Here is a 12,113-nt window from a genome sequence, read left to right as displayed (position 1 = left end):
TGTGAGTACAAACTGAAAAAAAACACAATTTAAAAAAAACATACTTTAAAATGTCTGTATGTGAATGCTAGAAGTCGGACTAGTAAGACTGGAGAGTTAGAATGTAAGGCATTCTTATAGGCATTTTGAAGACATAGTGGAAGGAAAATAATCAATGGGACATTGTGATACTAGGGTACAAAATTTATATCAACGTGACAGGCAGATTAAATTGGTGGCGTTATGGCACTATATGTACAGGATGGCATAGAATCAAGCATGACAACAATCCTACAGGAAACAAAAGGCACTATGGAATCCTTGTGGATAGAAATTCCATGTCTGACAGGTAAGAGTACATAAGAACATAAGACTTGCCATACTGGGTCAGACTAAAGGTCCATCAAGCCCAGTATACTGTTTCCAACAGTGACCAATCCAGGTCACAACTACATGGCAGGATTCCAAGAGGTAGACAGAGTCCAAGCTGCTTATCACAAGAATAAGCAGTGAATTTCTGCAACTCTACCTTAATAATGGTTAATGGGCTTTTCCTCCAGGAATTTGTCTAAACCTTTTTTAAATGCAACTACACTAATAGCTTTCACCACATCCTCTGGCAATGAATTCCAGAGCTTAATTATGCATTGAGTAAAAAAATATTTTCTCTTAATAGTTTTACATTTATTACCTAGTAACTTCATTGTGTGTCCCTTTGTCTTGAGTATTGTGAGCAATTCTGGTCTGACCATCTCAAAGACAAAGCAGAACTAGAAAAGGTGCAGAGGAAGGCAACAAAAATTATAAAGGGGCTCTAACAGCTCCCCTATGATGGGAGGCTACACAAGTTAGGGCTCTTCAGCTCAGAAAAGAGACAGCTGAGAGGGGACATGCTAGAATTTATAAAATCATGGGTGGTCTGGAACAGGTAAATAAAGGACTGTTATATACCTTTCAAATAATACTAAAACAAAGGAGCACTGTATGAGACACATTTAATTTAAAATATCATAGAAAGTACTTTTCCACTCAGTGCACAATCAAGCTCTGGAATCTGTTGCTGGACGACATGGTCAAGGCTACTAGCACTGTGGGGGTTTAAAAAAGGTTTGGACAAATTCTTGGAGGAAAAGTCCATAAAACATTAACAACCAAGTAGACTAAAGAAAGTACTTACTCAGGATTGGTTTAACATGGCTGTGGGGGTTCCATAGGGTTCAATTTTGTCAACAGTGCTTTTCAATATTTATCTTTTACTATTATGTTCTCTGTTGGATTATTTTAATGTATTTTTTTAGATGTTATGCAGATGATGTGCAATTGTATTTTTCGGCTACTTTGTCGCAGGTCTCGCATTGCTTAGCTGCAGTTGGGGATTAGATGGCTACTGATTCATTGACATTAAATCTCTCTAAATCTAAAGCCCTTTGGACTTCTAGGAGGTTAACACCATCTTCATTGAACAGTTATTTCAGTACATTGGGATTACATATTGTTTGTGGAACAAGTAAGGAATTTAGGATTTATTTGTGATGGTAAATTGAATTATGCTTCACAATTGTAATCAATTATTTCTTTGGGCTACTTTAAGTTAAAATTGTTTCGGCATACAAGACTATTTTTTGGATTGTATTGATTTTAGGTCAATAGTTCAAGCATTCATTTCAACTACTATTGACTATTGCAATTCACTTTATATAGACCTGCCTAAAAAAATAAAAAAAATAGGATTGTTGGCTGGATAAGACCATAATAATGAAGCCAAGGCACACAAACATACAGGGTCATTCTTTATTCTCAATGTACCAGTATCGCATGCAGTACCGGCCGCATCAAGGTGGTATTATTCTAATTAGGGGAAGGAGAGGAGTATGGGTGGATTTTTTTCACATTATCACCAGCAGCACCGTGGGACATAACTACACCTTTTCCCATGGCACTATGGGGGCGATAGATTGCAGTGCTGCCGCACCGCAGTGGGCAAAACCGCACTGCCGTGATGTGGCCGGCTGCCCACTATCGCTCCCATTGTGCAGGCATTATGAATGGTTCCAGCACCACATACATATATTCATTGAATAAGGAATGTTTTTTCTGGCTTAAGCTATGAGAATATTCTCTTGAAAGGAATTACTGACATAGTTTTGTGAGTGCTATTTTATAGGGAGATGAATCATTTTTATGACAAATTAAAATATCGTACGATATTTCTTAATTCGTCATATATCGGTAAAAATCGATAAACGATCACATTTCCCCCAAATTTTCATTCAAAAATCGTTTTTCGGCTTAGTGCGCACTAACAAAAAGTAACAAAAAGTTACAGTTTTTTGTTAGTGCGCGCTAACTCCAGTTAGCGCGCACTAACAAAAAAACATTAATTTTTGTTATTTTTTGTTATTTTTGTTAGTGCATGCTAACCCCCGTTAGTGCGTACTAAGCCGAAAAACGATTTTTGACGGGAAAAAAATGCCGATCTGCGGGAAAATGAGATTTTCCCGTGGCCACACGAACCTGAAAGCAAAATCGATCGGGCACCCGATGCACATCTCTACTATTTTGTTTAGTTTATATTTTGCACTAGGTTCTTTGACCCTGAATACAGGGGTATTTATTTATTTATTTATTTAAAAAGTATTTATATACCGTTTTTTAAAAAAGAAATTTTATCAAAAACGGTTCACAGATTTAAAACCAAAAATAAAATAATCAAAATAAAATGGAATTTTTAAACTTTACATAAAAATTGGTAATAACTAGACAGAATGCTAGTATATAAGGTTATTAAAAATATAAAAAGTTTGGAACCATGGGCTTATTGTTTTGGGGGAAAAGGGGAAAAAGGGGGGGAAGGGGAACGGGAGGAGGAAGGGGAAGTGGGAGAAATAGAGCGTAAAAATTATATGAGATAAAGGGAAGAAGGGAGAAGGGTATGATAGTTGGAAACGTGTGAATGAGCAAGTATGTTGTAGTTATGTGTAGTATAAATGGGATTGTAATGGGTGTAACTATGTTTAAGAGGGTAATTTCGGTATTGATGATTAAGTTTAATTAGAAGACGTGTTGAATGCAAGTTGAAAAAGATATGTTTTGAGAGATTTTTTGAAATGTGCAGGGTTGGATATCGAGCGAAGATGGTTTGGTAAAGTGTTCCAAAGTGTTGGACCGGCTATTGAAAAGGCTCTTTTTCTAGTGAGGTCTAATCTGGCTTGTTTAGGAGAAGGGATATCTAGTAAATTTTGGTTAAGTGATCTTAAGTGTCGCGTCGGTTTGTATATGCGCAGTATTGAACAAAGCCAGGTAGAAGTATGATTATGGTTATGAATTAAACTATGGATAATAGAGAGAATTTTGTATTTTATTCTGAACTTTATGGGTAACCAGTGTAATGATTGTAGAATAGGGGTGATATGATGACGTAAAGATGTTCTGGTTAGTATCCGGGCTACAGAGTTTTGGATCAGTTGAAGGGGGTATAGTGAAGAGTCTGACAATCCTAGGAAGAGAGCATTACAATAGTCTAAGCCAGAGAAGATTAAGGATTGAAGAATGGTTCTGTAATCTCGGTAAAATAGTAGAGGACGAAGATGTTTTAACAGACGTAGTTTGAAAAACAATTTTTTTGTAAGTGAGGATATGTGTTGTTTTAGAGAAAGATCTGAATTAATGTTTACACCTAGGCTTATAGCAGAGCGTGTTATGGGGATAGTAACATTATTGATTGTAAGATGTGATGGTGGACCTAATGAAGAATCAGAGATGGAAGTTAAGTATACGAGCTCAGTTTTTGCTGGATTCAGTTTTAATCGATTGTGGGAGAGCCAAGAGTTGATTGTAGATAAGTATAGAGAAACTAAAGATAGAGTGTCTGACCAGGATGATTTATATGGGAAGAGAAAAAACATCTGGGAGTAACAGACAAGGCAGTGGAGAAACCCAGTAGCATGACCAAGGGAACTACTAGCAGATGATAAAAGGAGGTAATTCCAGTGTACAAATTACTGAAGAGATCTCAGCTGGATATTGTAAGCAGTTCTGAAGAGTACATCTCTGATGGGATATAATGCAAGGAGATCAAGAGAAGGGGTATTAAAATATGTTACCTTCACCATAATCTCACTGAGATTAGATTAACACTCCTATTCACAAAGGTGCATTATGTGTTCTTTACTATACCATCCATTTATATGTAATGAAGCTTATTCACTAATAGCGTGTTTTCTTTTGCATGTTAACACCTAGTGCATATTTGTGACTAGGCGTGTTAAGGATCTAAATCCTGGAATAGAATTTGGCAAGAAAATCAAATTTGAGCCAGCACAGAGCAGGCTGCCCTGATCTGGTTCTACAAGCCTAAATATACAATACTAAGGCCAATTTTAACTAAAAATAAAATACTTTCTTAATCTGTGTATGCCTTTTTTTTCTGATTTAGTTTTGGCTGTTCCTTCCTCTCAGTTGTCTCCTTATCTTTGTATCCCTCATTATCAGTTTGTCACTTTGTACATCTACTGCATGACTCTAATTTCGCTTTGCCTCATATCAGTCACACATTTCTGTCTTATTTTCTCCATTTTATCGAGCGGTATGTGAACCAAATTGTGCACGTGGCAAACGAGGGTGTGCCCGGCACTGCCGCACTCTTTCTTATGCGTCCTTACTGCATCGGCCTGACAGGTAGGTAAAAATCTACACAGGTTAACTATTTTTATCAGCAACAAAAGGCACCTAAACCTTTGAAAATTTGCTCTGAGAAGCATTATAAGGATTACTTCCAAGTAATATGAATTGTAGGTAGCTCTACTCATGAGGAACAGGTGTGCAATCCCTAGTTTCCTATCTCCCTGTGTTTTATTTATTTATGTTTGTTTTTATATACTGATATTCAATTTTACATATCACACCGGTTTACAGTGAACTGAATAGAGCTGGAAACCTCAATGTTTCCTTTGTCTATTACAGAACACATCTATTACAGATAAACAATTAAACAAATAATCAAAGGTGTAGAAAATAGAAGGAAATGTTAACTAAAGTGGTATCAGTAATCTTTACAGATAACAATTGTACATAGTCATAAGTAAGGAACATAGGATATAGTGTTAACTAAAGTGGGGTTGGGGTCGAAAGGTTCCTTTTGTTTTTACAGATACAAAGTTGTGTATAATCATAATTACAGGGCATATGGTATATAGTTAATCAATTTTGCATGGGCATAATATAAGGCAAGGGGTATAGGGTTGAAAAAGAAGCGCTGAGGGAGTTAGTATGAGGATGACAGGGTAAGTGGGGACAGACTGGGGTGGGTAGGGAGAGGGGTCATGTGTCAATCAGAGTATAATTGGGGGGATTGATAATTGAAAATGACACGTTTATGTGTTTTATCAATAAAAAAAACTATTTTTACAATTTGGAAGCCTATAGCGACCTTAAATACATCTTATCAACCTTTATTTGTGTGCGTAAATATATCGAGAACCATCATTTTACCAAAACACTACTGAAAAGAGTACAATTTCAATAGGGTGCCTAAGACCAAAAGTATGCCCATACTTGTAATCCAACACAAACAATTTATATAAAACAAAGAACCTTTGTCTCATTGTGTTTGAATATAGGATTAATGCGCTAAAAGTACACATCAGCCTTAAGTACTTCAGTTAGACATTTTGGTGGCACGGGTTACAGCACGGGTACCTTTTTGAAAATTCAATGTACCCGGTAGATTCCAAACACACCCCTCCCCCACCCTAACATCTCTTATCTATGCAGCCAAAAGCACGCCTGCACTTTCGCGCAACTAAAACCCCACTTACTCACATATCCCTGACAAGTATTTTCACCCAAGTGAAAGGTGTCCAAGCCTCCGAAAATTTACCTCCAAAAGGTAGAGGAACTCATCTATAGCAAGTCACTCCGCCTCAAATACACTAATTGCAGATGCTGATTTTACAGTATCGGCCTTACTAAAACCCTTTTTGGAATATTACGGTGTAGGCGACTCCGAGGAATAAAAGCAGCAAAGCGCGCTCCCGGCAGGAATGTTTTCAATAAACACCGCTGCACGTGCACCTGGTGCTGTCCTTTGTTCTCTGTCACAGCCTGCGGGCTGCAGCGTACAGATTAGCTGGGGGTCCCTCGCTCAATCTTCTTCTGTTGCCAGAGAACAGCGAGGGATGGCGCTGGATTTCTCTTTGGCCGGTCGGCTGGCCCCCAGCGAGATACAGACTGTAAGGAAAAAATAATCTAAGCATACGAGGGCGGAGGAGCCGCTGCCCGCGGGTTTACCTGGGTGACCTGGGAGAGAGGAGGTGGCAGAAGCCGTCTCTCGCAAGCTCTTGCCTCAGCTGGCTTCAGTAAACGGCGACTCCCCAGTTACTAAGTAATTGGCGCGAGACTCTGCACGCGCCGCTTCTCCTAGCAGGGCGGCTGGAAAGCGGTTTGTTTTGCCGCTGACCCCCCAGAGCTGGGGGCCGGCGGGGGTTTCTGTTTATTTTAGCCTCCTCGCTCGCTTGGTTGCTTTCTTTCTTTCTCTGCCATCAGTCCAGTCTAAACCGGTTAAAAGTGCCGGTTATAGCTCAGAGAAGGAAGGGAAGGCAGTGGGGGCGCTGCAGCTGCCGGCTCGCCTCGTACTGGCAGAAAAAGTGCCACGAACAACGAACGCCAAGTTGGCAGCTACGCTATTACCTTCGTCCCGTGTCCTTTACTTAGAGTTTATTATTAGCCCATTTATACAAACCATACCCGTAGTTCTACTTCCTCACACTGGTAACCATATACGAAAAACTAGGGGAACCAAGTTCCAGCACACAATTGTACAGGTGCTGTGCTCTGCTACGCATGCAAACCGATTTAAAGATATGTCCTATCCCCCGTTTCGTAGATAATAGTGCGCAGGAGGGTTTGCTCTGTAACACTGCACTTTGTTCAGTTTATATGCACAGCACTGATAAAAGGAGCAATAAGAGCACAATGCAAGGATGTTTACAATTAAGTGTGTGAAAAGACTATTAAAAAAAAACCCCCAACAACAACTCGCTGTAGGCGGTCTTTGCTACTTTCCCTCTCCTATTCTCACTTCCAAGAAGTTCACATCAGCCACTACTCCTGGCAGATGAAATCTTCAGGGAGCCACTTAATCTGAAGCAAGCTTCTAACAAACTCAGCCCTAGCGTCATCGAAATGCTATAAATTCATCATGAATAACACCTACAATAAAAAAAAAAAAAAGGGGGGGGGGAATGTTTAGGGAACTTTTTCAGTTACTGCAACTTCACAAACATTTCCTTGTTTTGGGCTGCTCCAGAGAGAGAGACAGGCAGGTGTTATCAAGCTAGGGCGAGAGTACATTGTAGAAATCTCATCTTTGTGTATCTTTCCTCATTCCAAATCACATCAAATCTTCAATGAGGTGTACTGTGCTGTTCATATGTCTAACTGTGCATGTAAAACTGACCCCCAAACCCTAGACCACTACCAAAATCTCACCTCGAGTTATTAGATGACCCTCCTATAGTGGTGTAAATAGATGACTAATATGTGTGCCGCCCCAGAGACTCTGACTCTACTCCCCTGCCCGAAACAGGATTTATGAAAAATCCCATTTTAGACACAACACATAGCTATCGCAGGCATAATGCTAGTTATTTCCAGCATTATATCCCACAAAAGTATGCTTAATACATGCATTGTGCTATCGCATGCAGCATTAGCACTTCCCATTTTCATTTACTCCACCCAAACTCCTCCCAAATACCACCCACTTGAATACATTTCAGAAATTTGCATGGTCAGTGCACAATGTAATAAATAACACCTATGTTATGGTGTTATTGCGGGCATTGGGGTTCTAATGCATTTTGATGAATGGCCCTGTCAGAAAGAAGAAAATGGCACATACCCTTGCAATGTACCACACTGCAAACTATGCTTGATTAAACTCTGGCCTGTGACCTGAAGACGACAGCATTAACTCTTGAAAGCTAGTATTTAGGCTAATAAAAATGTATTACCTTATACATATTTTTTATTTTTGTTAACCTTAATTTCTGTGGATTCAAGTTGACTAATACAGCGGCCAAACTATTTTATTTCTCAAACGAGGTCTGCCTCAAAAAGCAGCTATTTAGTTTAAGAACATGCACAAAGGAAGGATTACAATGTAAAAATAATGAACAAGCATTGTATTACTTACAACTGTTCTTATGCACAGAAAAGTTTAACCAATGGGGGGGGGGGGGGGGGAATATATATATATGAAGTGATACTATTTTATTGAAAAATACATTTGTTGACTAGCTTTTAAGAGGTAAGGTAAGAATTCGAATGAGCAAAAGATGAAATTACCATGAAAGAGTAGTGTGGCTGTCATAGTGAATCGTAAAAGGCATTCCTCCCCACACATTTACTTTGTGGGGTCTTCCTGCATCTGAAACTGGCTTGGCAACCCCCATCGCCAGGCAGCCTCCATTGGTCCATGGATCTTGAAGAGAAGGGTGTTAGTGGATGGCTTTTCCCTTCTTTCACATTAGGTAAAATAGAAAACAGAAGGAATTATAAATACTGCTAATCCTGTTTACAAGTTTTTATTAAATTACACAACTATAACTTCCTAGGAAATACCAAATAGTGCATTTATATTGTTGGGGCATCACTATTCAAATAAAATACAGAACCTGTTATGTTCCCTTTATTTCACGACAGTTGCTCTTACCTGTTCCCTTCCCATGGTACTTCTCGAAATCTCATCCTTTTGTAGGGAATGCAAGTGGACCAGTAGGTGCCACAAATATGATGAAAGGGGGGAGTTGTTGGGTCCAGGCCAAGACTTAAGGATTGGCTATCTGCTTTGCCGCTGGGTGCACGCCTCTTCCTAGGGGAAAAAAGCTCTGTCAATGTTTGGCCGCTGGATCCATGCCCCTCTATAGAGGATGTGAGCTCCATCTCTGCTGGGTCCATGCCCTGGACCAAAGGCTCTGCTGTTCTGTCACTGGGTCTCTTGTCCCCAAAGCAACACTCCGCTGCTTTGTTGCTGGATCTATTGCCCCTGGTCCAGTGCTCCACCATGCTCCACCACAGGGTCCATCCACCCGGGGCAAAGCTCCACCACCACTGGGTGCACACTCCTGGATTCAGGCTCTGCTGTGCTCCATGCCCCTGGCCCAAAGCACTGCTGCTGCCCCAAAGCTCTACTGTTCCTGCCTGATTAGAAAAGGTTTCAGTGTCCAGTAATTATAGCTTTACTATGTCCATGGCTTGCTCTTCACTCATTACAGCAAGAACACAAGTTATATTTATCTAGAAAAATGTCACTTTTTTCCCACTTTCTTCCATTTTTGATTCAATAAACACCGATAAATTCCCAGGAAAAATAAAATAAAAACTGAAAATGAAGTCCCTAAAAATTTGCCACTTAGTCAAGCTTTATGTTCTCTCCACTCTGAGCAGCTAGAGATCCTCTGTGCTTATCTCATGCCCTCCTAAACTCTATTACAGTTTTAGCCACTGCCACTCACCCCAGGAGGGTCAAATTAGAATATTAAACTCACCAAAAAAGGAGGTTTCTGATTGTCTCTAGTATACTGATGCATTCTTGAAGATCTGGAGTTATTTAATTACACTGGGACTTTAAAGTTCATTGGGCTTGTCTTAGATGGAGATGTACTAAGAAAAAGGTGATAGCCCCAACCATATAATAATCAAAAACAAAAAATGATGGTGCAATGAAATCTCAAATTGCCCAAAGTTTTATCTTTGAGAGATATTTATTTATAATTGCACAGGTGTGTCAAGAAGAATTATGGGATTTACTATAAATTTCCTCGGTCCCCTGACACAGACCTTGTTTCGTACAACTGCGTCGGGAGGGACGAAGGGACCAATAATCTAAAAATAGAGTGAAATAAATGGTTACCTATTATTTTTGTACAGGGATAAACATGCTTAACTTACCCACTAGTAGACAGGGTGAGGGAACTGGGTGTCACACAGGGAAGACATTTGTTTATAAGGGATATTTGTGTATTCGGTAAGTATCACATACTACAATTGTAAAGAAATAGATATAGCATACCTGATGTATAATGAGGCTATCTAATGCGAATGAAAGGAGAAAAGTGAAAAATTTACCAGCATTTCAAAGACAAGCTGTAACAATGACACATTGGGAAAGTCGATGTGTCGGTCACTGCTTTATAAACAGAGTTAGAGTGTGCAAAAACAGGGCCAAAAAGGTCACTTTGATATTGACTGTCTATCAAGCCCTGGGGCACTCCCCCAGTTATGGTATCTAATGTGAAGACAAACAGGCTTTCTGTGACAAAGGAATGTTTCTGAAATTGGAGTTACTTTGCTTGCAAAGGAGTAAGGAAGGACACAGGTGATTACATCAGCAGCAGCAGGAGTAGATTTCATAAACAGAAGGTTGCGATTAACATATAATGTGCATTTATAGGCATGTTTTACGATCTTTGCTGGATATCTGGGAAAAAGTTAGAGGTCATGGTTCGAGCCTAAGAAATGAATTCTTCGCGTGTAGTGCATAAATGATGCAAACGGAAACATTGTCGTACCGGAATGTTGTTGCATAAGTGACATGGGTGGCAGCTGTCATATAGTAATAAAGTATTTTTATCCATAGGTTTTCTATGGATAGAGGTCACCGAAGGTTGACAGGCACTTTGGGTTTCTCCCGATGTGTCATTGTTACAGCCTCTCCTGCAACGCTGGTAACTCCGGTTTCAGTAACATTCCTTCAGTAACATTCCTTTGTCACAGAAAGCCTGTCTATTTTCTGATTTCTGAATTAAGAGAGGAAATATTGGACATGGACCGAAGAATCGATGAATCGGATGTCCGAATAGATTCACATGTGGAGGAATTGCGGCGCATTCATAAGGAGCAGGAGACCGCAAAAGCAGAGAATGAGTTCCTCTCTGAAAAATTGGAAGACCTTGAAAATTACTCGCACAGGAGCAATTTGCGATGTTGGGGCATACCCGAGTCTCCAGAATATACAAACTGCCCCAATGCGGTGATCAAGCTTTGTCAATCTTTATTTTTTTCCAAAAATGGTTCCAATGGGAGCCCACCACTTCACATTCAAATTGATAGGGCACACCGTTCGCTGGGCCCCAAGATTGTCAACAAACCTCATGATATTATAGCATGTTTTCATTCCTATTCTATTAAGGAATAGATCTTTAATATGGCCAGAAAACAAAGCACATCATGGCAGTGGGAAGGTCATGAGCTGTCTATTTTTGCAGACATTTCATTAACTACCTTGAGGAAGAGGCAGGAGTTGCGAGAGATAACGGGCCTACTATGCAAGGAAAACGTATGTTACAGATGGTTGCACCCATTCGGTTTGTGGTTTGCTATAAATGGGGTTTCACACCATGTGAAAATGCCTGAAGAAGCTGCAGCGATTTTGAAAGATGCTGGCTTCTCTGTACCCAACTTGCGAACCCATCCGACCACAATGAGGCAGATTCGTGAGGATCCTCTCTGGTGGCAACGTGCTGCAAAGGGAGGAAGACGATTGAGATGGAATTCTGAGGGCTCATCTTTGTCAAAAAATGCCACATGAACAACATCAATTCATTGTGAGACTGCTTTTTGGTTTTCTTCTCCGGCGATTGAGCTGGCTTAAGTCGAGCAGTGATTTGGATGGTCAGCACAGTGAAACTGGGGAGTTTGCTTTGATTTATGGGCTGAGAGTTTTGATAGTTGTATGGGGTGAGGCTCCTATGATTTGTCTGACTAACCCAACAGTAATTTTTTTTTCTACCCAAGTTGTTTATGATTTAGCTTGTTTGCTATGTTAAATGCATTGCTTAACTGGGAATCCAGTGGTCTCTTGTATACATTTTTTACTCTCAAGTCAGGTTCGTTCTGTGGCACAGCTGCTGTATGGGGAATTATGAGCTTTGCTCCTGATGGCTGGCAGACCACGTCAGGGGTTTAACTCTAGCTTTCCTTCTCTCGGGCCTACGCTGAACGCAGCAGAATTGCCACATCCCAACCGCAGTGAGCTCTAGCCTGTCAATAACCCCCACTCCCCCACCGCCACTAGCTAAATAAAAAGAAACCTGTCTGCACGTAGACATATCTAATGCAAGCTTTAGCAGCCC

At 40.2% G+C, this 12,113-nt stretch overlaps 1 protein-coding gene across 2 annotated transcripts in view; it reads right to left on the bottom strand.

Annotated features, from left to right (window-relative positions):
* SLC16A9 (solute carrier family 16 member 9) overlaps positions 1 to 6,614 on the bottom strand; it is a 140,848-nt gene extending 134,234 nt beyond the window's left edge. The window contains exon 1 of one of the 2 annotated variants that reach the window (XM_029609760.1): positions 6,268 to 6,614. The gene's annotated coding sequence lies outside the window, so the exon portion shown is untranslated. The remainder of the gene's footprint in view (positions 1 to 6,267) is intronic. The other variant, XM_029609758.1, reaches the window with a different exon arrangement.
* Between the last annotated feature and the right edge of the window lie 5,499 nt (positions 6,615 to 12,113).

The sequence above is a fragment of the Rhinatrema bivittatum genome, chromosome 7 (assembly GCF_901001135.1).
Source record: "Rhinatrema bivittatum chromosome 7, aRhiBiv1.1, whole genome shotgun sequence".
In the NCBI taxonomy this organism is placed as follows: domain Eukaryota; kingdom Metazoa; phylum Chordata; class Amphibia; order Gymnophiona; family Rhinatrematidae; genus Rhinatrema; species Rhinatrema bivittatum.
The sequence above is the reverse complement of the archived record's forward strand: the minus strand, read 5'-3'. Positions and strand labels throughout refer to the sequence as shown.